Genomic DNA, 23,481 nt, shown 5'->3' on the forward strand with positions numbered 1-23,481 from the left:
GCTTTGTTTTTGTGCCTGTGAGACTGCAAATGAGTAAAACGACAGAAGAGAAGGCTAGATGTCAGCTCTAGGTAGGTCCTGAATTGAAAGATGCCACGTCGGGTCATGGTATGGACACAGGGGTGTGACAGTGAGGCTGTCATAGAAGGATACTAGGGAAAACACTGGTAGTAAGGGAGAAAAAGTGTTGAGCAGAATCTAAAATGTTATCTTGAACAAACTTAGTTCACCTATGCTTGTCATTTGTTCTAGGTTCAGTGACCTTTGTTTCCTAATCAAAATCTTTTTTTTTTAATAAATTATATCGGTGAGTATTTCCTTTTATTGATTCAGCTGAACTAAAAATAAACTGAGATGACTGATGATACAAGATGAAACCCAAGTCAGGCTAAATATATCAGAATTCTGCAGAAGAAAATTTTCATTATCCTGTCAATCACCACATGCTGATAATCTTCTTTTCTAGTCTTTTCACCAAGTTAATTAAGATTTCCAAATATTCATAAATGCCAAGGGTTTAAAAAATAAAGTTCCATGCTTTGACGTTATAAATCTGGGAATTATTAAAACTGTCTAATTTCTAATTAAAACAAGGATAAAACTGGCTTTCACTTACACAGGTAAATACAAACTTTTATTTCTATAACATTATGGGGTACAAACATCATTGTATTTATTTTGGGTAAGAAATAAAGTCTCTCATATTAGTAATTACACTTTTGTAGTGCCATCATTACAAGCTTCTTATATAGAGGTCAACATTGTACCTATATTCAAGGACAAAATCAAAGTGAATTCCACTCTAGAAGAGTTCTTTTTTGTTCCCACTTTGATCTAAATATGATTTTTGTTCTGTTCTGTAATGTTTTTATCATAGCAACTAATCCAAAAAGCACACTTTATTTTTTTGTACAATTGTTGTTTGATGGCGATGGTGGTGGAGATGAGGATGTATGTGCATAGTGTCGAATTTTGATGAAATATATTTGTGTGTGTATGTGTGTGTGTGAGTTCACAATCAACCCACCTATGTGTGTCCATATATACATATATGTAATATATATGTACATACACATATTACATATACACTCATATTACACATAGCACACATATATGTACATATACATACATATTACACATATATGTATATACACACACACACATTTCTTAAATGAATATCTCTATACCATCAGGTTCAGAAAAGCAAAGATGCTCTACTTAATTTCTTCAGTTCAGAATGTCTTTATTCAGTCAACAAGTGATTCTGAGTGCCTGTTATGCAGCAGGTACTGGAAACAGTTTATTTGCTCCCATACATATGGGACCTGTGTATATACGAGTGAGCACAGCTAAAAAAGTCCTTGCCCTCCTCAAGTCGTATAGCCTTTACAATTCCATGCACAGAATGCATTTAAATAATTTTAAAATAATAACTATCACAATTCAATTTTTCATTAGCCACATAATCTCTCATATTAAATATAATTCATAAGATAGAATTAAAAGTAGAATTTTGGAGGATGGCTAGATCTAAAATGTACCTAGAAGAAGTAAGTGTCAATAACATTTTCCTGGGTAGCTTTTACAACATGTTCCCTAGCTGGCCCTGCTCTCTTATACCTAGGTCCACATTTCTAACCACTTTTATTAAATGCACTTTCACACTCATTAAGTAAACCTACAAGCCATGCACAATATAGATCTCAATGTGGTAAACCAAAGGAATATAAAACACACTCACACACACACGCACACACTCAACATACACCACAAAACAAACCTTATACTCAACTGTTGCCTTGAAACACTGTACTGAGATAGCTCGTGTTAAGAGTTTTTTTCATCTAAATTATCCCATGTATTGATTCCAAGTTTCTTAAAATTTAATTTTGCATATAGAGACCACAAATTAATAATTTTCTCAATAAATCCTCTCCACCTTATTATATACGACTCGTGCTAGCTGCTCACTTCTTGCTGAAGCCACTACACTATACAGATCCAAGGACGTCTGTAATCTATGTAAATGGCACCCCTTGGAGTTGTTCAGTGCTCAACCTGAAGGTGAACCATAGTTTCAAATGATGCCTCTTCTCTTGGGCCCCAATTCAATAGTGTTCTGTTAGCAAAATCTGTCTTTCCTTCTTCTTTTTTTTTTTTTTTTTAAGATTTTATTTGTTTATTTGAGAGGGCTTGAATGAGAGAGACAGAGAGAGAGAGCATAAGCAGGGAGAGGGAGAAGCAGTTTTCCTGCTGAGCAGGAGCCGAACATGGGGTTAGATCCCCAGACCCCAGACTGGAGCTGAAGTCAGACATTTAACCAACTGAGCCACCCAGGCACCCCAGCAAAATCTGTCTTTTCAGTTTTTGTTTTTCAAGCTCTTATAGTGGATCATATGCTTGTAAAAATAACAGGAGTCAGTTTTGAGAAAGAATTATTTTAAAAACACCCAAAAGAATGTTTCCAAACCCACTTCTTATTCAAAACACTCTCTCTACGAAGTGGTTTTAAAAACCAATATTACCCTTGCAATCTAATATTTATGAATGTATAGAGATTGCATTACCAATTATACATATACACTCTATATTTTCATTGGGTCATCTGGGGATTTAAACATGTTTTGCACATTAACTTGAAATTGTAAGAAAAACTTGAACATTGGCCTCTACTAGGTTTTGCTTTAATATCCTTGGAAATTTAAAAACCACTTCATTACATTTTTGTAATAATTGTTTGGAACTGGCAGGTGGAATGCTGGCCTGGAGTAGTTTAAGTGCATAGAGTATAATGGATTATGTTACACCAGTCATTCCAGAGCCATTCTTTCTATTGCCATAAGCTATGTGTCTTGGTAACCATAACCACACCACAGAATTAATCTGGGAAAATTAATGAATGCACATATGAACATAATTAATAGATTTCATTATAAAATACATTTAAATTAGATTTTGGCATTTTCTGTATTAATTGAAGTCTGTTCTTACACATGGGATCCATAATTGGATTAATTTCTAAAGATCTGCCTATGGATAGGGTGGCTTTCGAAGGGCAAAGCTAAAACAAGCACAGTCACTACTTTTAAGGATTTGTAATATAGGGTAGAAGGGCCTAGTTTTACAAAAAAAAAATATATTAATAGCCTTACGCTACTAGAGAAGAACGTGTTAAGTGACATAATGCAGACATGGATGAAAGCTTATGTGGGAGTTGAGAGACGGATTCCAGGCAGCGTGAGATTTTAGAAGAATTAATGGAAGAGGTGAAATTTGTACTGGGTTTTAATGGATACACAATGATTTTCTACGTCAGCTTGAAAAATATGTTATCATATATGTGTTTTCATGGCAGTTTTTGATTGATAGGGACAAAGTATTGCATGGTTTGTGTTACGTGTTTCTGTTTGACAGACATATCACTTATTATGTCAATAAAATCTCTAAAACCCTCTGGAAATCATCACCTGGGTATTCTCAGTACACTTCTCTAAGATTGTATTATACAACTGTCATGGATTTGGCATTTCATCCTAAAGTACAGATGTGAACCCAAATAGCCTGACTGTATTTGTTTGCACAATAAAGCAACTGGTAGTTTGCTTGAGTTTATGCATTTTGATTTTCTGGCATTAGAAGACAGGGCATGAAGCAGAGCTGTTGCCGTAATGAGAAAGAACAGATAGGAAAACTAAAAGAACTTTCGCAACACACCTCTGGAGAGCCAGCCATCGATGTGAATTCAGGTACACATATGGTGCCAAGGTATGATCATCAATGACATGGCAAAATGTATCTTCACTGGAAGGGAACTGGGTCACATTTCAAAATATATATTTATTTATCCTTTTCATTCATTCAATAAATATTGATTGTCTAAAACAGGCCATGTGAGACAAATCTCCTCTCACTAGCCTACATGCTAGGATTAGGACATAAAGAAACACATAAATAAACAACTTTTACCAGGTAGGGATATATCCCTTATGGAGAGTTAAAATAGGGTAACAGGATGGAAAACGAATCAGAGCCAGAGAGCCTCTTCGTAGTGATATTTACTCACCAACGAAATAATATCCCAGTTTTGTCTAGCAGGTAATTTTCCTGTAAAATCATTTAAGGAAAGTACATGACTCTCTTTTTAAGAAGTCTGATACACATCTCACGTTTCACAAACTCCCTGTGCATCATCGGGAAGTGATTTAAAAAAAAAAAAAATGTATTCTCATTTAAAATTTTGGTCATTTTTTTTTTTAGGCTTTATTTATTTATTTACTTTAGAAAGAGTGAGAGAGAGCGTGATCAGGGAAGAAGCAGAGGGAGAGGGAAGAATCCCAAACAGACTCCCTGCCGAGCACAGAGCCTGATGGGGGGCTCAACTCCACAACACTGAGATCATGAGTGAGCCAAAATCAAGAGTCAGATGCCTAATCCACCCCTGGCACCCCTGGCTATAAAATTTTAAAATGAATGTGGCATGGCAACCGGAACGCGGGACTCTGCAGCCAGTTTATTCACTCTTACGGCTTCCTTTCCCTTCCTCTTCTTTCCCTTTGCCGGCGCCTCCCTTCTTCTCCCTCCCCTCCTCATTTCTCGTCTTTGTCTTTTTGCATATTCTTCTTTTTCTCGTTTTTTCCTCTCTAAAAATCTCACTAGGCCTAATTCAAGCTGCCTATAATAGATTTGATACAGAACTACAAAAACTGAAAATACACGGGTATAAGCCTTTTTTGGGAGTTGCTACAGAAATGATTTCATGTCCCTTCTGAAAAAGTCAAGTATATATAACTATCAATGACCCTTTCTCATGATTCTTAAGTTAAGTATTATCTATTTTACTGTTTAATCGTGGCATCAAAAAACATTTTTGTGATTATGCTTTTTTACTCTCTCTCTCTTTTTTTTTTTTCTGCTTTTTGTCCCCTCTGGCTAGATTTTTGCCCTAAAATTTAAATAGGCCACTTCCTCTTTTCTACAGCAATGCATATTTCTGTGTCAATCAGAATTTTAAATGAACTTAAAATATATTTACATGCTTTAGCACTGAAAACAAACTTATCATCCCCCATATCATAGTTTAAAATATCCATTTTTTAGAATTTTTCATTGGATTTCTTTGCTCTATTATTCCTTTACAAATATTAGCTTAGATTCCTTAGATAATTAGTTGCAAATCACAGCCTAAAGTGAACAAATTCAAGAAAAAAATTGTTCCTCTTAAAAGACGTCATAAACAACATAAATGCCAATGTAACAGAATGAAATTTTATGTGACAGGAGCATTTAAAAAAAAAATCTTACTTATTCTAAATGTAAATTTAAAAATTCCAGAATTATTCCATCTTTTTTCTGCAAAACAGGGTCCTCTCTTGTCATATACCCATGGTAATTATAAAACATGCAATAAACATATAAAATTTATTTGATAAATAAGTCATAATAGCTTTTTGTGTGTATTTTAGTCTCTTTTCCCAGGGAAAGATCATGGCATACACACACACACACACGTCTCACACAGGGAACTAAGTCTGACAAGAGACTATGTCTCCGGTTTTTAATCCACTTTCTAAAACTTCATATGAGAACTTTGAGGTTTAAAGTGTAGGCTAGTTTCTACCAAGACGGTTGCATAATGGTCCAAATTTTGTGAATTCACTTCATGCATGAATACATTATAGGCTATTTTTAGTAAATGTTTATTTAAAAAACATATTTAATAAAAGGGCAAATGTGTTATAATAAAAATAATACTTCCTTTGTATTAATTTGAATGACATTATCATTGGAAAAGCGGACCTCAAGAAATCATTATATATTAGGTATACAACTTTTAAAAATTTAGAAAACATGTTTTATTTTTTCCTACATATGGTTTGTAAATTTCTTTGACTAGCATAGTCTCGAACATTAATTTTAAGTAAATGAATCATGTTTATAATTTTGAAAGGTGGTAGTTATTTGATAGCTAATGACTATAAAGTCAAGATTTGACTAAAATACACCTGATTATTCACTTCTTAAAATTTTCTTATAATCCATTAATGCCCTAGTCTTCTCTGTGATTCTCATGTCATGGTTTCCACTTCCATCTGCTATAGAGTTTCTGATTTAAAATGTAATTCAACATTAGAAAATGTCTTTGTTGAGCAGAAGGGAAAGAAGAGGAAAGAAGAAAGGGAGGGAAATGGTTCTAAAGCCTCGGATTCTCTATTAAAAGTATCAGTTATTAGCTTGTAATTCAAGATACTTCACCAGACACTTTCATTCTTGGAAAGGAGCCAAATATCAGGAATAAAAGATTCCTGTTGAATTTTACAAACAGACCAAGTTCCAAGAATAGTGTCCATATTTCAATTGACATACTGAATGAAAAAGCAATTTGATACAATTTCTTATAAAAGCTCAGTTCTTTGGAATATATGTTTATAAAAAATAAAAAATTTAAAAAAAAAAGCTCAGTTCTTTAATACTTCTTATAAAATGGATTAATGCATTTTTTATCTTCATATTTGATTTCTTTGATGATTAATCTATCAATATATTTTACACCTGCTTCAAAACAATGACCCTATGGTGCCCTTGCCAAACGAAGCTACTGTTTGCTATTTACCTTGACTGATTTTGACCACAATGGCTAACAGAAAGATAGGATATTTTACAAGAACCCACAAAAAGTTAATGGGCTTATATTCGTGAAGGTCCAAGATAGGAAAAAATTCAGCTGTTTAGATATATAGAGGAAAAAATATATTTCTATATATTTATCAGGGAAAAAGAAACAGATCGGTATTTATTTTCTCTCATGCCCATGTAATATGTTTATTTACAAATTGCTCTAAAGGCTGGAATTATCATATTAATCTTTTTATTTATTTAAATACAGTTGAGAAAAATGAGGCTCAAAATTACCAAATTATTTTTGCCTTCTTTTTTTAATTTTTTCCTATAGATGGAAGTCTCATTAAACATGCTTCTATAGTGCCTTGTTTTGAAACTGTTACATCTATGTAAAGCATGTGACAAGAGTTGAAAACAAGACAAGTTATGATATGGCCAAATCTTCCTTCAGAATGCTTATGAAGATTGCTTTTACATTTAGTGAAATACAAAAATGTTTTTAATATAAAGGCACAAGCTCTTAGAGCACTTCTAAAAATGTACTTTTGACTTCTACTCACTGTGTCAAACAGCAGACATAATCAAGTTCAAGTTGATTCTTACTGATAGAACTCCTATAGCCCTACACATTTCAATTTATTTAAACCTACTGTAATCATTACGTAGAATATTGATTTAATTTACCTATTTTAACTTTAAAAAATAAAGAAGAAAAAGGTAAAGATTTACAGAAAGCATGATATACACAAATAAATTTTAAAAGTCCATTAGTTCTGCACAAAAGGGGTTTTGCACAAATTTGGTCTTTACATTTAAATCTTTGATTTTCCTGAAGTTTCTAACGCTTAATACAGTCCCACTGTAGAAATGTCAGTATGAGAAGTCAGGAAAAATGCTTATATGGTGCTCATCCAGGCATGAATTTCAAAACCCTCACAGCTTTATAAATGTGAATGTGGATTGCTTTTGCTTTCAATACATTTTTCTCAATACAATAAGGAGAACAATATTCCAAGTTTGAGGTTTATACCACAAGGCATTTTTGAATTTTGCAGGCAAAAAAAGTCTTATGGTTCAGTAGGGAACACATCCCCCACCTCCTTCCTAGCGTATAATTCAAAAGTGGCAAAGCTAGCTTTATCTAAGCTCCTAAAAATATTCACCTGTGGCCTTATGTCAATAAAAAAAGTTTTACCCCCTAAGAATTGCTCTCTGGAGTTTTACTGAGAAATTCATCTTTACCTCAGCAGTCAATGAATATCAACTATCCGGCGCTGTCTTTACCATTTGCAGCAATATAATTCAGGCAAAACGAAAGGTGGGATTTGTTTCAGCTCAGAGAAAATCTTTATGGCTAATTATTAGGAAAGTCAGCCCCCCCAAAATTATCTAAAAACATCCTATTTCATATTTGCTATGTAGACCAGAGATAGAGATGGTGAATATACCTACTTCCTGATAATAATGTAATTAATTAAAATTAAGGACAAACCTCTAATTCTCAGAATATACCTAATTTAGTGATTGGAATTTTAATCAGTTAGAAGTTGCTGAACTTGCTATCAGATTGAGAGTGGTTTTTGTTATGACTTAAGTCAGGTCTTGTGCAGAAATTGTGTTTTCTTTATATGAACAAAAATATATAATGTGTGTATGTGTGTGTGTTTGTGTGTGTGAACATTTAATCTTCATATGAATCAGTTACTTGCTTTCAACAAAAATAAAAATGTTTCTCTGACTTTGCACAAAGCTGCTTCACTATTTCCACTAATTGGAGTGAGGTTTTCCAACATCAGAAAGTGGAAGCAAGTGGAATAAATGGCCCAAAAGAAATGTTGTCTTGTGAAAATCTGGTATGTTTGACAATTTACTGCTTGAGTAAAGCTTATCTGCCATTTGAAATCTATAAGCTATCAGACATCACACAACATTTCAATGTTAGTACTATTTTATATTTTAATTACCCAGAATCAATGTTATAGAAAATTGGATTCCTTTTCAATGCCTCTCACTTGGATGTCAAAGATTTTCCAAAACACCTCCTTATTTTGATTACTAAAGTGCCAAGATTGAACTCTGTCACTGGTGCAAAATGATTCAGTATATTATTTGATAGAATGTAGAGTGTGGCACAGTAGGTAATGGACAAGAGACTTATCTAAAATTATATAACTCTCCAAATTTGAGAATGTGGTTGGGAGGAAGTTAAGAGCTGAAGTTGAAAATAGAGGAAATAAGAACTATACTAGCTTAAGGGAAACTTTCCCAAAAATTACTTTTTGAAAGGATTTCCTTCAATAGAAACTTTACTGAACTATAGAAAATAAAGAGGATGGCCAAATAGCATGAGAATCCATGGGTACAGGAGTTAGTAATAAAACACTGTCCATTCAGTTGCAGGAAATAGGACAAATAGGTTAAATTGGAGCTTCAAAGGATATTTTATAGCTGTTATTCTTTAAGAGGAAACCCTGTAAATTAACAAGAGAAAGTCCGGAAGGCAAAGTAACACTTAGGTTTGTTTAAAAATTGTACTACTTTTATTTTCACCATATTGCCCTGGAAATTTAGCTTACTATATAAGAAAAATGCACCCTGAGGGTTAATTCATGGATTTATAAAAGAAACATTTGGACATGATTTGTGAGAACGTGATTTTTAAAAGTAAATCATTTGAGTTATCCAAGTTAAAATCAGTCGATGTTTTATGAAACATGATGTCATTTCCTAAATTAATCACTCGAGTTCCATATTCCTCCCCAAAAGCTAAAACTCAAATTACTTTCTTTTCATAAGTAACACACTCACCAAAACAAAACAAAAGAACCAACCAATGAATATCCCAAAAAAGTGTGAAGAAAATGCTGGCACCTCTCTGGAATTTGATTTCTTTCTTTTTTTTTTTTTTTTTTTTTGTCATAATTCATTTGACTAATGCACCTTTTCTGCTCTCCAGCTGCTGTGCAGGGTGTCTGCCTTCTGTCTTAATATCTCATCATCTGCCATCTCCCACAGGTAATTTTCTGACTGTTTCTGTTTATTGTCAACTTTTCATGACATTCCCCCTCCCCTGTCCTGTAACGCCCACCCCATGTCACACTACAGTGATGAAGTAGTGTGCCAAAGTTATAACAGGAAAGTTCCTTTACAATGAAGTTTCAAGGTAAAGCATGTTCAGGCAGTAAAAGAAAAGAAAGATGTTTCTGTAATTCACTTTTCAGAGAAGCTTCAAGGGTAATCATAATGTGGTTGCCTTTGAGTCCTGAGGTCATATACTAAAGCTATTACAAATGATTTAATAAATACATATTTAATTATTGAATCACTTTAAGTGCACTATTTAATTTCCTTACCACAGATGGCATGCAATTACTAGATTTACTCAGGTTTCTCTAAGTAATTTCCATTAGCATACATTTTCACTCTCTTCCTTTTTCCCTGAAGTTGAAAAACTCCTTAGACAATTATCCCAGAGTGTACCCAGATATTAAAAAATAGAAACAAGACAACAGTAAAAGCATATAAGACCATACCCTCTAGAAACTGCATCAAAACACATGAAATACTGCATCACATTTTTAGGAAACATATGAAAATGAAAACTGAAAACTGGGCTTAAGTTCTTACATTTTAAATTAAAGTTTTAACATGTATTCTTTTATACTGTGATAATTTCTGCAGTGCAATCGACAAGCCTGCTCCTTCGCCAGACTTTCAGGAGGAAAATGAAGGAAGAGCAGGATTAAGAGAAATCCCCAAAGTCACAGTCCATCCTGCAATACTCTGCACTAATATCAAATAATGCACATATTGCTTATGCTATCAGGCACCTGGCTTTATAAGCACCAGTTAGCTAATTCTCCACAAAAGCTCACGAGAGTGTTACAGTAATTATCTCCGTTTTACAGATAGGAAATGGAGAAACAGCGAAAGTGAGCAGTCTTCCAAGCCCCTCAGCTTGTAAGGAAGGAGAGTGATTTCATCCAAACAGACTCTGCTTCTAGTGTTGTGACCACTGTGTTCTACCAGTACCCAACCTCTAAACTGTTATTTCAGATTTCCCTAAGATAATCTCTTGGAGCTTTCCCCAAGGTGATGAGTAGAGCCTATTTATTATATACGCTTTAAAAAAAATGATTTACAAGCAACAGTAAGCTATTAAAATAGCCTTGTGTAATTGGACATTTTTTACCAAGTCCTATAAGGCTTTGTTACTGATGAATAAATCAGACGCACATTGTACGTGAATGCAGCTTTAAGACTTTTCTTACATCTGTTTCAGTCTCACCTCAATGAAAAAAAAAGAAGTTGAACTGAGACCATGCCTAAATAGATACCGCCTTTTTGCCCAGAAGTCCCAGCAGCCTCAAACATTAATCATTCATTTGCGATAGGTTCCATTAACCACGGTTTTCCATGATCTCACCCTCATCATCAACTCCGCTTTACTTTCTAAAATTAGGTTATTCGTTGTGCTGTATTTGTTCTTGAAAAATTTGTTAGCAACAAATATCTTCTGAAAATGGGCAAAAAATACATGACTATGGAAGTGGAATGTGTTACCACTTTAGAGGGGTCTATTATCTTCCTGGTTTTATTTTATTTATTTATTTATTTTAGCGAGGGTGAGGAAAAGTGGGGGGAAAGGCAAAGGGAGAGGGAGAGAGAAAATATTAAGCTTACTATGTGCTCAGTGCAGAGCCCAACACGGGGCTTGATCTCATGGTCCTGAGATCACAACCTGATCCAAAATCAAGAGTCGGTTGCTTAACTGACTGAACCCCTCAGAGGCCCCTATTTTATTAACTTTAATCCTAAAATGCACAATTGAATCCTTCTCAACCAATTAATGATATTTAAGTTAATGGCTCTAAAAAACACAACCAATGCCTAAAAATAATGGCCAACATGTAATAAACTCTTTGTTTATGCCAGACAGTGATACCCAAGTATTGTACATGGTATCTCATTTAACTCTTGCAACAACTCTATGAGATAGGTGTCACTATTTTGCAAATGAAGGATGAGGCTCCAGATGAACTTGACCAAGGTCACACTGATAGTAAGTGATGAAGTTTCCCTGGAGCCCAGGAAATTAGATTTCAGCTCAACCTGTTAACCTTAACTTTATACCAGGGCCATCCAACAGAAGGTTCTGCAGTAATGAATGTGTGCTATAAAATTAGTGGCTAGTGTGACTGAGGGAATGAATTTTTAATTGTATTTAATTAATTTAAAAATATGGCAGTATGGGGGCTAGTGTTCACCACATAGAACAGTGCTGTGACACTGTTTGCTATTTGTTTTACACAAATATATATACTGGGCCTGTTTCTGCTTCTACTAGTAAAATAGTTAAAATTCTTCTGATTCTCAACAAAACAATGTTAAGACATTATGATATGAAATTATGTCTTTGAAATCATGTCATGCTGGTAAACTAACAGAATATGTAAACATATAAATCTTATTTGGAACATAGATTTTCCCTTTCAAAGCAGATCCCTTCTTGAAGAAAGGGCAATCTCATAGTCATGGAGAAAGGGTCCTCACGCATTTACAGAAAAACAGCTACCACTCCCCCTGCAAAAATGGCTCTGTCTCTGAGGTCTCTGCACCTGGACATTTCTTCCCTTCCACTTCACTCCCTGCCTTACACCCTGTGACTGGGGAGAGGTGCGTAGCAAATAAATACAAAGGAGTGTGGCTTCCAGCTTCCCAAACCTTCTCGTTATAAATAACCCACGCAAGTGTTATGAAATGTGTAAGCCTGATGATTCACAGATTTGTACCCCTGGGGCAAATAATACATTATATGTTAATAAAAAATTATTAAAAAAATAAAAACAGCAGCCCAAGCAGTACTTACTTCCTCATTAAAACAAACAAACAAACAAACCTTCAACAACAGATAAAACAAGGAACATCTACAGAGCGATTTTACCGAGAACTTTTATCAAACCAACAGTCTGAAGCCCTCAGTCGAGTGTGATGAACCACACTCTTTGAAAGGGAGGTCAAACTCCGAAATTTGAGTTGCCCGGTTTTCACAGAAATACTGTTTCCTACAGTGAAGTTACCAGGGAAGGTTTAAAGGATTTTGTTTTGTTTTGTTTTGCTTTTTTGTGTGTTTCATTTTTGACCCCTCCACCCACGAGGTCATCCTGTGTGCTCTGAAGCTAGAATGTCTGATTTTTATTGTTTCAGCCATTTAACTACAGGAACTTGGCCTATTAATTAATCACTTGGGGCTTCTGTTTTTTCATCTTTAAGAGAGAAATGATACAATTCTTAATTCAAAAGATTGCCAAAAATATTGAGTTAGTAGAAAGTATATCTAACAGAGCCTGACATATAGTAAATGCTCAATAAACATGGGAAAATGCTATTACTTTTATTATTCTTATTAGTCTCATTCCTTGTTTTAGATTCATCTGTAACACATACTCTAGTAAATAAAAGGACACTCTGCCTTGCATTGAGAATGAGTTACCATAGGCATGTATGATTTATTCCAGCATTTCTATTTTAGGCTAGGGTTCTGCCATTTATGATTTATTTATATACTACAAAACATAGTATCATGTACCACATAGGCTATGACCACCAAATATATACAGAATGAAATTAAATGTGTACAATGTGCCATTTTTTTTTAATAGATGGGAGAGATTTGTCCCAGCTGTTAGGTAATAGGAAATGTGGTCTTGGTAGTTCTGAAGTCAATCTTTAAGCTAAAAAGAAATTCTTTTCATTCAAAGTCTTAGCAGGGTTTATATATTCACCCTTCTGGGTCTTAAATGGGTTTGAAGAGAATATTATTTGCCTATACTACCCAAAATTCCAGTGCTGGATCAATAAGAAAGAAAGAAAATGAAAGAGAAGAGGAGAGAAGAGAACAAGGAAAGGGAAAAGAGGGAGCGAGGGAGATAGGAAGTAAGAAAGAAAACCGATTTCACTGAATGTTACTTAAAGTGAAGAAACGGGTTTATAGTTTCTTCATATAGTTTAAGGGCAATAAAAAAGTGAAGGTTAGAATGAACAAAAAAGAATTGCACTTTCTAAAGAAAGAATTAGCATTTTTTTTTGGTAGTGAAATGTTATATATGGTATGGAAGCTTCTTTCAGGTATCATTATCCTTCTAGACACAAAAGTTTCTTAGTGAGGCAGATACTGTGATTTAAGATTCACTTTGTACATATTCATTGTTCTTGTAAGTAAAACCTTTCCGTTGGGAACTCTGCAAGGAAAAAAAAAATCTAAAAGTAACACATCTAAATGAAAGTCCTCTTCTGGCAGGGAGGTTGGGGGTGATCAAGAGGTTTAATACACATTAAAACCTACCTACACTTGGTAGGTACTGTCAAAGAAATTTTAAAGAAGCATGACTTATTTCTTCTAAAACAACTATGACTTTTCAAAAATGTTACATGTAAATGAATAATGTGAAAATAGTTACTACTTTAAAAGGGGATATTTATCTATAGAAGTGTTATAGTTTAAGATAAAGTCATTACTCAGAGCCAAAGTTTAGACTAATTAAAATATATAAATTACTTTTCTTGTGACCTCAAGGAGAGAGACCCCGGCTGGTATCAGTGCAAGCTGTGGTCTCAGCAGGAGAATTATTATTATAAATGGATCAGAGCTTCACATATTACAGGAATGCACATGTCAAAATATTTGGGGCTACAACTATAGACAGAATCAATATAACAGACATGAGTATCATTCTCCCCCTTGATTTTTCTATTAAGTTTAGCTAAGAATACCTCAAGGAATAATTATTTCGTGCCAAAATTGCAGCAAAATTTGCATTAATTAGTAGAACACAGTTTCATTTAAAGAAATATTCTACTTTAATGAAATTTTGTTATTGACTTAAGTAGTATACTTTTCAGTTTTCTTGGATTATAGCTCTATTTCTATTCAAGTCATGCAGCAGAAACTTTTTTAGCACCCTTATAAGTCTTGGCCTCTATCCTCAAGACCCTTCTAAATAAAGCTTATAACTCGAGCAGACTTATTTATGCCAATTTACTTAAAAAAAAAAAAAGAACAGGTCTACATTAAATATTGAAACACTTCCAAAGGCATAGTGAAATTTCTGGGCTTTTCAATGATATTAAGTCATACACATTGTTTCTAATAGGTAAAAAGCATCTGATTTGGAACTATGTAAACATGTGCTAAGGGTGAAATGTACAAAGTGTCTGAATGCTTATCATATTGTCCTAAAAGGTTAAGTAACCCCAGAATTAAATTTTGACCCAAATCAGTCTGTTCTCTTTGCCCATATAGACTAAATAAAGACTATTCCATTTATTTTAAAGTTAATATTTTAAAACTATATGCATTTATCAGTATGTTGGTTATTCTCTATTAGGTGAAAAAAGAGCCAGATGAACAGAATTTGCAGGGGTGGGGAGGAGTGGTTTGCTATGGTTGTTGACAATAGCAAAGCAGCTTGCTGTACATATTAGAAGCTATGTTCTATCATATTGGCTCAGCACACTTGATTTTTTTTTTAGACATTTATAATTAGTTTTAAGTACTACAATCCAAACGATGCTTTTGTTGTTTTATTGTTGTGTAAAATTGATTAGTTGGACTTCAATATTATACTTGTTAAGAAAATAATTACTGTGTTGATCATAGAAGCAAGGGTAAATATTTCTGTTTCCAACATCAATATGAATATATTACTGGATTTTTCCCTTCACATAACTATTCTCAACAATAAAAATAACAACCAAAGGTACTGTTCAAACAGCTTCTCTATAATCAGAAGACTCACTCTTTCTTTACTTCATGATTTAATTGATTTGGGAAACAAAGGCAAAAGAAAAATTAAATTTCCTTGCTACTTACTGCCCATTCACAAGTCCTTGAAACAGGGCGAGTGACATTCATCTGGGAACTCAACTGCCTTGATGTTGACACTTTGCTGAGGGCAAAAGGCAATCTTAGCCCAACCCTCCATGATCCTGTGAGTCCACTTTAAATGTAGAAATTCCCTCGGAAACTTCCTTTATCTCTATCTTCCCTCTATCCCCTGCCCCAAAACACATATTAGGAATCATCCTGCAAGCACATGGTCCACTGATATACATCGATTGGTCTCATGACTGAGGGTTTACTAAACAATAGTAAATGACCTTTCCTAACAATAGCTAGCCCCTTCAGGGTCCTAGAAACCTTGATTCCAAAATACCTTGGAAGTTTGTTCTGTCCCAAAACACCTCCCAACTTACAAGTATATAATCAGTCAATTCTCCTGAGCCCAGTGCAGTTCTTTCTGCCCCCAAGTCTTGTCCTTTTACTTTAGTAACATGCACCAAAGATGTCTCAAGACATCTTGGCCATTGGCTTAGAATCCTAACATCTTCCTACATCATCAATGACTGTGTTAGTAGGGGTGTTTTTTAACTTCTTTTAAAATGTAAATCTAGGGGCACCTGGGTGGCTCAGTGGGTTGAAGCCTCAGTGGGTTAAAGCCTCTACCTTCCTCCTGGCTAGCCCCATAATGATTCCAGGGTTCTGAGATCCAGCCGGCATTAGGCTATCTGCTCGGCAGGGAGCCTGCTTCCTCCTCTCTCTCTGCCTGCCTCTCTGCCTACTTGTGATCTCTGTCTGTCAAATAAATAAATAAAAGATTTAAAAAATTTTTTTGAGCTCTGATTGAGTGAAAGCATTCCTTACATACATGAGTGTAATTATACATTGACTATATGTGATAGTGTGTGTGTGTGTATGCTTTAATCTTATTACGTATATACACGTATATGTTTAATGTTTTATTATGAGAAAATTACAACTAAACTGACATTTAAACTGATTTTTAAAATATATTCTAAAGGAAATATCAGACCTTGTACCTATAAATACATAACACTTGTCGTATTTTTTGTTTTTATACTCAAAATATATTACCTGGCTTTGCTTAATTTAATATTTTTTTAATGAGAGCCTATGAGTGAAGCTGTGGGCATTTCATGGTCTTTTTGTACCCATGGGCCTTTTTTATAAGTGGTTTTATATCTAGCCAACTTATCCTTCTGTAACCCTTGAAAACAGTAACTTATATTGGGTTTAAAAAGTATATTAGACATACCCTAGTGTCACCATCTAATTAATATATTTTCTGAAGTTCCACCATCTTCATAAAAGTGTGTATGTGTGTATTCATAGACTCCACAATACCTAAAATACACCATCACAAGATAAAGATTAGTGAAGACTGAAGACAATATCAGCACCTCCATCTTGTTACCAGTTTGTTAGATACAAGAAGAATCATTCTTTTTAGAATACACTATTTTCTTATCTGAAACTCAGTTTTACTGAATTTTACATAGATGGACCTTGTGCTGTTTCTTTTTTCTTTTATTTTGTGTTACATGTTTTGTCTGGGAACAGGAAAGAGGGAGCAAGGAGAATAGAAGGACAGAAGGGAATGAAAGATGGAAAGTGCTAGAAGAAACAATGAATGGCTGTAAATTGCCATCTAGTCTACCACATGCTTATTTTAGCCTTTTCCTCTTTTCCCATGGAAAAGCGAAATAGCATAATTAAGTCTCTATAATGATAGCTAAGTTGAAGCATTCAGAAAATAATTTTCCAAGATCATAGATATTTTAACTGCCTATGTTGACAAAATATAAAAATCAACTGCTTAGTTGTGTTTAAGATACAAGATGTTTGGAGCATTATGAGTGAAGGCAAATACATTCAGGTATGAACTAGATACCTGTCAATATTTGAGGACCCTCATAGAGAGTACCTTTGTCCCAAATTGAGAATTCTTTTTCACGATGAAAAGGTATTCTTCTAGCTTGAATACTGACTAACCTTTATTTTCTAGATGTTAAAACTGACAGCAGAAATCTACTGCTGTCTTCTGTAATTCTGTAAAATCTTTGCCCACTTCAGCCTTCTCAATTGCAAAGTTAGTCCAGATGGGACCATGAAATTTTTGCAGCAAGTTCTACAGCACATAATTTTGTTCAATAAAGTTATTATGCGACACACAGCTGTATACTGCCATATAAATGAGCACATGTGCAATCGAATTCTTGTATTATAAGTTTTATAAGACTAAAATTGAGATTATACAGCCATACACAATAATTTATTTGAAGCATCAACATGTGCTTTGCTCTAGGGTTACACAAATGGTGCCATTCCTTTTCCAAGAGAAAACGTTTGTCATTTAATATTCAGTATTAACACAAATGTTTTCTTCAGAATTATAATCTAAATTAGGTGCTTTAAAATGCATCAATATATCATTAACTTCTTACTTTAACATATTAGATCTATAGAGGAATCAATTCTCCCTAACAATGGTGAGAGAACCTAATCACTCTCTAAATTTACTTTTAATTAGCATCATCTGCATTAATTGGTGTAGCTGATAGCAAAACATTACAGTGCATTGCTATTTTATATTTGAAATGTAATACATCTTTTGGTCTCATATCTTTCCAAAAGAAACTTAGCCATTTTTTTTCTGTAATCCCTTAGTAAATATTTTCAAATGTATTGCTCAAGAATTTTCTTTAGGAAACTAACTTGTGGGGCTATATTAAAGATGAATTATTAAATAAATTTTCAAGTAACTCTTTGGTCTTAATTTCCTGTGCATGGGTGGGAATATCCTAAAAAAATTTTTTTTTTCTCTCTCCTGCACTCTTTTTCTCCCAATTTAACAACTCTTGACTAAATTTTGGAGTGATGCAAAGGAAATGGTATGTAATCACCAAGCAGCCAAGAAAAAAGAAAGGAATCTACCTTTTTTTAAATGCCTGCAATTGCCAGCAACTGTTGTTTTTATATGCATTACATTTTCACAGTAATTATGAAGGACAGGCAATATTTCCATTGTTCTGATAGGAGGAAAAATGCACTAAGTAAGTAAGTAAGCAAATAAATAAATGAATGAATAAATAAATAAATAAATACTTAGAGGTCTGAAAAGTTAAGTGACTTTCTTTCCAAAGGTAACACAACTAGCGTTCACAGCCAGCTAATATAGCTATTCTAGGTCATAGCCATAGTTCAGGTCCTCTGACCCCAGGTCCAAAGCTCTTTTCTCTACATTACACATTCTGATGGTGTTCCAGCCTCTATCTAGTCCCATTCATTGTAAAGAAAAATTACAAACAATTAATAACCAACTTGCCAATCCAATGAAAGACCACAAATTGGCCTAATCAAGACTGGATTTCTGACATTTGACCCAAGAACCATAATTTTTTGGAAAGAACAACAAATTCCTTGCCAATATAATATTTTCCTTTTTGAACTAATCTATTTTTCCTCTCTTATAACCTATGTCATTTATGAGACCACTCTCCACTTGGTTGCCTATCATAGAAATGTTACCTGTTCCAGATTCCTCCATCTTCCTTACCCCCAAGTTCAATCAATTCCTCAATTCTGTAGGTTCAACCCTGGAAATATATCTGTCAGGCAGCTGTCTTCAAATATTAGTGTGCCTCAGATTTCCTGGGGATCTTGTTAAAACACTAGTTGTAGAGGTAATAGATATGTTTGTGGTGATGGTATCAAAGGTATATGCATATGTCCAAACTTAATAAAATGGATACATTGAATATGCACAGTTTTTTGTATATCCATAGGTTGCTGGACCTATGTCTGAATTTAGTTTCAATAGGGCTGGGATAGCTCCCCAGACAATTGGTAGTTTGGGCAAGTTGCCAGGTGATGGCTATCCTCCTGATCTGAGAACCACATTTTGAGAAGCACCTTTCTTCTAAGGCACCCTTTTACTCCTTGTCCACAGTATCACCTCATGCTTCTTCATGTCGTGGTCAACCACAAGAAACAATCATCACTTCTCCCAACCCCATCTCTGATCTATCCTGTACAACCTTAATACATAAAAACAGTAATCTGATCAATTTAGCCAATTAAATTACATCTCTTGAATCTCTCCAATGGTATGCCACTGCCCAGAAAGCAAGATGATCACCTTTGTTTTATAGTTTTCACCTACCATGATCTTCCATTTGCCTAGGCTATTTCCCTTGCATAAAATGCTCACCTTAATTTCAATCTGGCCAACCCCCTCTTACCTTTCAAAGTCTGTCTGTAAGGTCATATTCTTTGAGGAATATATCCAGACTCCCTTGGCAAAGGTTATAGTGTCCTAAACTGATATCCTATTGTGTTTAGTACTAGCTCAATTAAATTGTTTATTATATTGTGTTTGATGATCACTTTGATCCCTTTAAGAGTTTATTTTTACATGCCTAGTCTTCTGCTAAAGAAAAAAAAATTAAATATCTTGGAGTATTTTATGATTCCTTCTGTCTCCCATCGCCCAATAAAAGTGAGGAGAAAAAACAGACCATTTGTTTGGCCTGCTGACTTTCCTTTATTAAGTGTTCTTTAAAAATGTCTTGATTACAAATATATCATTCAGCATATATTATCACCTCCAACACTCTATGTTAATGCAGAGCTGTACTGAGGAAAGAGTTCAACATTGTCTGCAAGATTTTAGAAAAACAACTTGTGTAGGCATGTGTCTCTGAGACACAAATATCTAAATCAATAGACAGTTATTTTTGTATAATTTAAGTCACTGTCTTTAAATATATATAGATTTTATGTTGATCAGATTTTATCTTGATCAAGATTTATTTGATCAAGAAACCTTCAGTTTTCAGATTTTTACCTGATATAAGAATATTTCAAATTTACTACCATCTACATATATATTTTCTATAATACAGTCATAGCCTGGACTTTCAATCTATCAAAACGTATCTCCTATACTAAATGCAATTTAAAGCCTAACAAAAGCTTCATCCAACCAGGAATTGAAATTATTATGGACTAAATTTATACCAAAAATAATTTCCTTCCATATCATCACTTATTACTAATATCACTTTTATAATTTTTAAAATATTTATAAAATGAAGCAAAGGATGATGTAAGATACAGAGAATTATTAAATGAATTTATTTTGCCTTTCTCAGTCATTTAATTTTATTGTATCTATCTTTAGCTGGTATGTTTTCTAGTTACTCTCATGGAAATAATATAAAGCTTTCAAAAAAAGTTTCTGAAAAAGTGCTCTTTGAATTGTTCTGGTTTGAAGAAAAAAAAAAAAGGAAGAAAGAAAATTTCCTGCATGTGCTTATATCATATTTAAAGTTCACTAATTTTATTGTTACACACCTGTGGCAATTAACAACCATTTTAGCATAGTCCAATAGATAAGGTAAATGAAAGTTTTCTAAGTACAGTTAAATCATTTTCTTCGCCGAGCAGAAGAAAACAATTTAAATATCACAATTCAGAGTATATCTTATTTTTTTAATTTATTTTGTTAAAGATTTTATTTATTTTTTTGAGAGAGAGAATGTGAGAGAGAGCATGAGAGGGGAGAAGGTCAGAGGGAGAAGCAGACTCCCCATGGAGCTGTAAGTCCAATGTGGGACTCCATCCTAGGACTCCGGGATCATGACCAGAGCTGAAGGCAATTGCTTAACCAACTGAGCCACCCAGGTGCCCCAGAGTATATTTTAAAAAATGGGTTTCATTTAAAACCATGAATTATTACCTTCAAAAAAGTCTTTGAGGGACGCCTGGGTGGCTCAGTTGGTTAAGCAGCTGCCTTCTGCTCAGGTCATGATCCCAGCGTCCTGGGATGGAGTCCCACATCGGGCTCCTTGCTCAGCAGGAAGCCTGCTTCTCCCTCTGCCTCTGTCTGCCATTCTGTCTGCCTGTGCTCGCTCTCTCCCCCTCTCTCTCTCTGATAAATAAATAAAATCTTTAAAAAAAAGGAAAAAAAGAAAAAAAGTCTTTGAGTTGTTTTGTGTAAAAACACAAACCACCAAATTTTAACACCTAAGCACTACACTCATCATACATCATACTTGAGCTTTGTTAACCACCAATATTACAAAAGCAATGGTGAAAACATTGTCTAATCAATTATACTTTAAAACTAAAATGGAATCTCTCTGGTATCTGACAAGGTGAAAATATGTTACTGAACCTCTGCTGTGTTTCTACGGTTTCCTGAGGTACACTTCAACTAATCGTAGCATGATTCAAGATAATCTCAAAAGGTCTGAGCAGGTGTGTTAAGCTAACAAAGTCTTTAGGAGAGGCAGAGAATTGCCTTTCCTCTTTCCTTTATTTGCTTTTGTTTCAAAGCCTTTTCTTTCTCAGGAAGGTTCTATTCTTTCTATCCATGCTGAAAAAAATGTGGTCACCCATTGTTATTATGCCTTTCTTTTCTGTATGGCTACTGTGTCAGTTATTATTTTACCCAAGGAACATAGCAAATGATTCCAAATTCTGAGGTTTTTTTCCTGATTATAACCACCAGATTAAAATTAACAATTTAGTTTTTCTATATCATCACGCATTGGCCTTTGGCTATGACTATTTGGGGGAGGTGAAAACTATCTGAAGGTTTTAGGAGACTTAAGTGATAAGAAAACATAGTACCAAAAGGAAAACAAAGGGGAGAATCTAAGGAAATACATTGGGGTGTGTGTGTGTGTGTGTGTGTGTGTGTGTGTGTGTATGAGAGAGAGAGAGAGAGAGAGAAATGGAGAGGACAAAGATAAATAGGTAGGTATACAGATTTTTTTGTATTTATATATTACAGTAAATACAAATATACATATACACATTGTGGTAGGCAGAATAACCAGGTCTAACTCAAGGAATCTGTGAACACTCCAGGAGGATTAAAGTGGTAGATCACCTGACTTTAAGATGAGGAGATTATCCTGGATTATCCAGATGAACCCAATGTAATAATAATAAGGTCCTTAGAAACAGGAGAAAGAGGCAGAGAAAGAATTAGAGGATGACAGACGTGAAGTATTTGGCAACGTGGCTTTAAAGATGGAGGAAGGGGCCATTGGCGAAAGAATGTGGCCACTAGCAGCTGGAAAAGGCAAGAAGCAGGGCTCAACCCTAGGGCTTCCAAAAGGAATGCAACTTTGCTAATACTTTGATCTTAGCCCAATGAGATCCACTTTGGGCTTCTGAACTCCAGAACTATATGATAACATATTTGTGTTATTTTAAGCCATTAAGTTTCTAGTAAAACTTGCTAAAGCAGCAATATGAAATTAGACATGCACATACATACACTTGCCTCACTGTTTATCTTTAAGTTATGCATCTTTTGTGTTTAAAGATAAACACTGCATGGATGCCAACCAATGGAAATATAATGCAGATCACACATAAAAGTTACAAAGATAATTTAAAATTTCCTTGTAGCAGATTTAAAATAAAAGGGGGGGAAACAAGTAACATTAATTCTAATGTGTTTTATTCAACCGAATATATTCAAAATATTATACCAATATGTAACCATGATGGAATTATTAATAAGATAGTTTTACATTCTTTTTATTTGTACCAGGTTCTCTGAATTTGAAGTGAATGTGATAATCACATCACTTCTGATTTTGAACTGACTGACATTTTCAGTTGCTCAGTTGTCAAACTGGCCACCAGCTATTGTATTGGTCAGCACAGGTCTATGCATTGCGATGTTTAAGCTTTCTGAAGCCAATTTTGGTGATAGTTTTGAATATATCAATATACTTAAAAACTACTATTTTGATAATGTATCTGTTTTTAAAAAAAGGGAGATAGAGAGAAGGGAGTTGGGGGAAATTTGAAGGGGAGGTGAACCATGAGAGACTATGGACTCTGAAAAACAATCTGAGGGTTTTGAGGGGGGGGGTGGGAGGTCAGGATACCAGTGGCAGGTATTAGAGAGGGTATGGATTGCATGGAGCACTGGGTGTGGTGCAAAAATAATGAATACTGTTATGCTGAAAATAAAAAAT

The 23,481-nt window shown here is 34.3% G+C and overlaps 1 protein-coding gene across 7 annotated transcripts in view; it reads right to left on the minus strand.

Moving 5' to 3' along the window:
* The window catches only part of PCDH7 (protocadherin 7), a 423,055-nt gene that overhangs the window by 128,109 nt on the left and 271,465 nt on the right, over window positions 1–23,481 (minus strand). The window lies entirely within an intron of this gene.

This window comes from Mustela lutreola, chromosome 1 (genome assembly GCF_030435805.1).
Source record: "Mustela lutreola isolate mMusLut2 chromosome 1, mMusLut2.pri, whole genome shotgun sequence".
Taxonomy (NCBI): Eukaryota; Metazoa; Chordata; class Mammalia; order Carnivora; family Mustelidae; genus Mustela; species Mustela lutreola.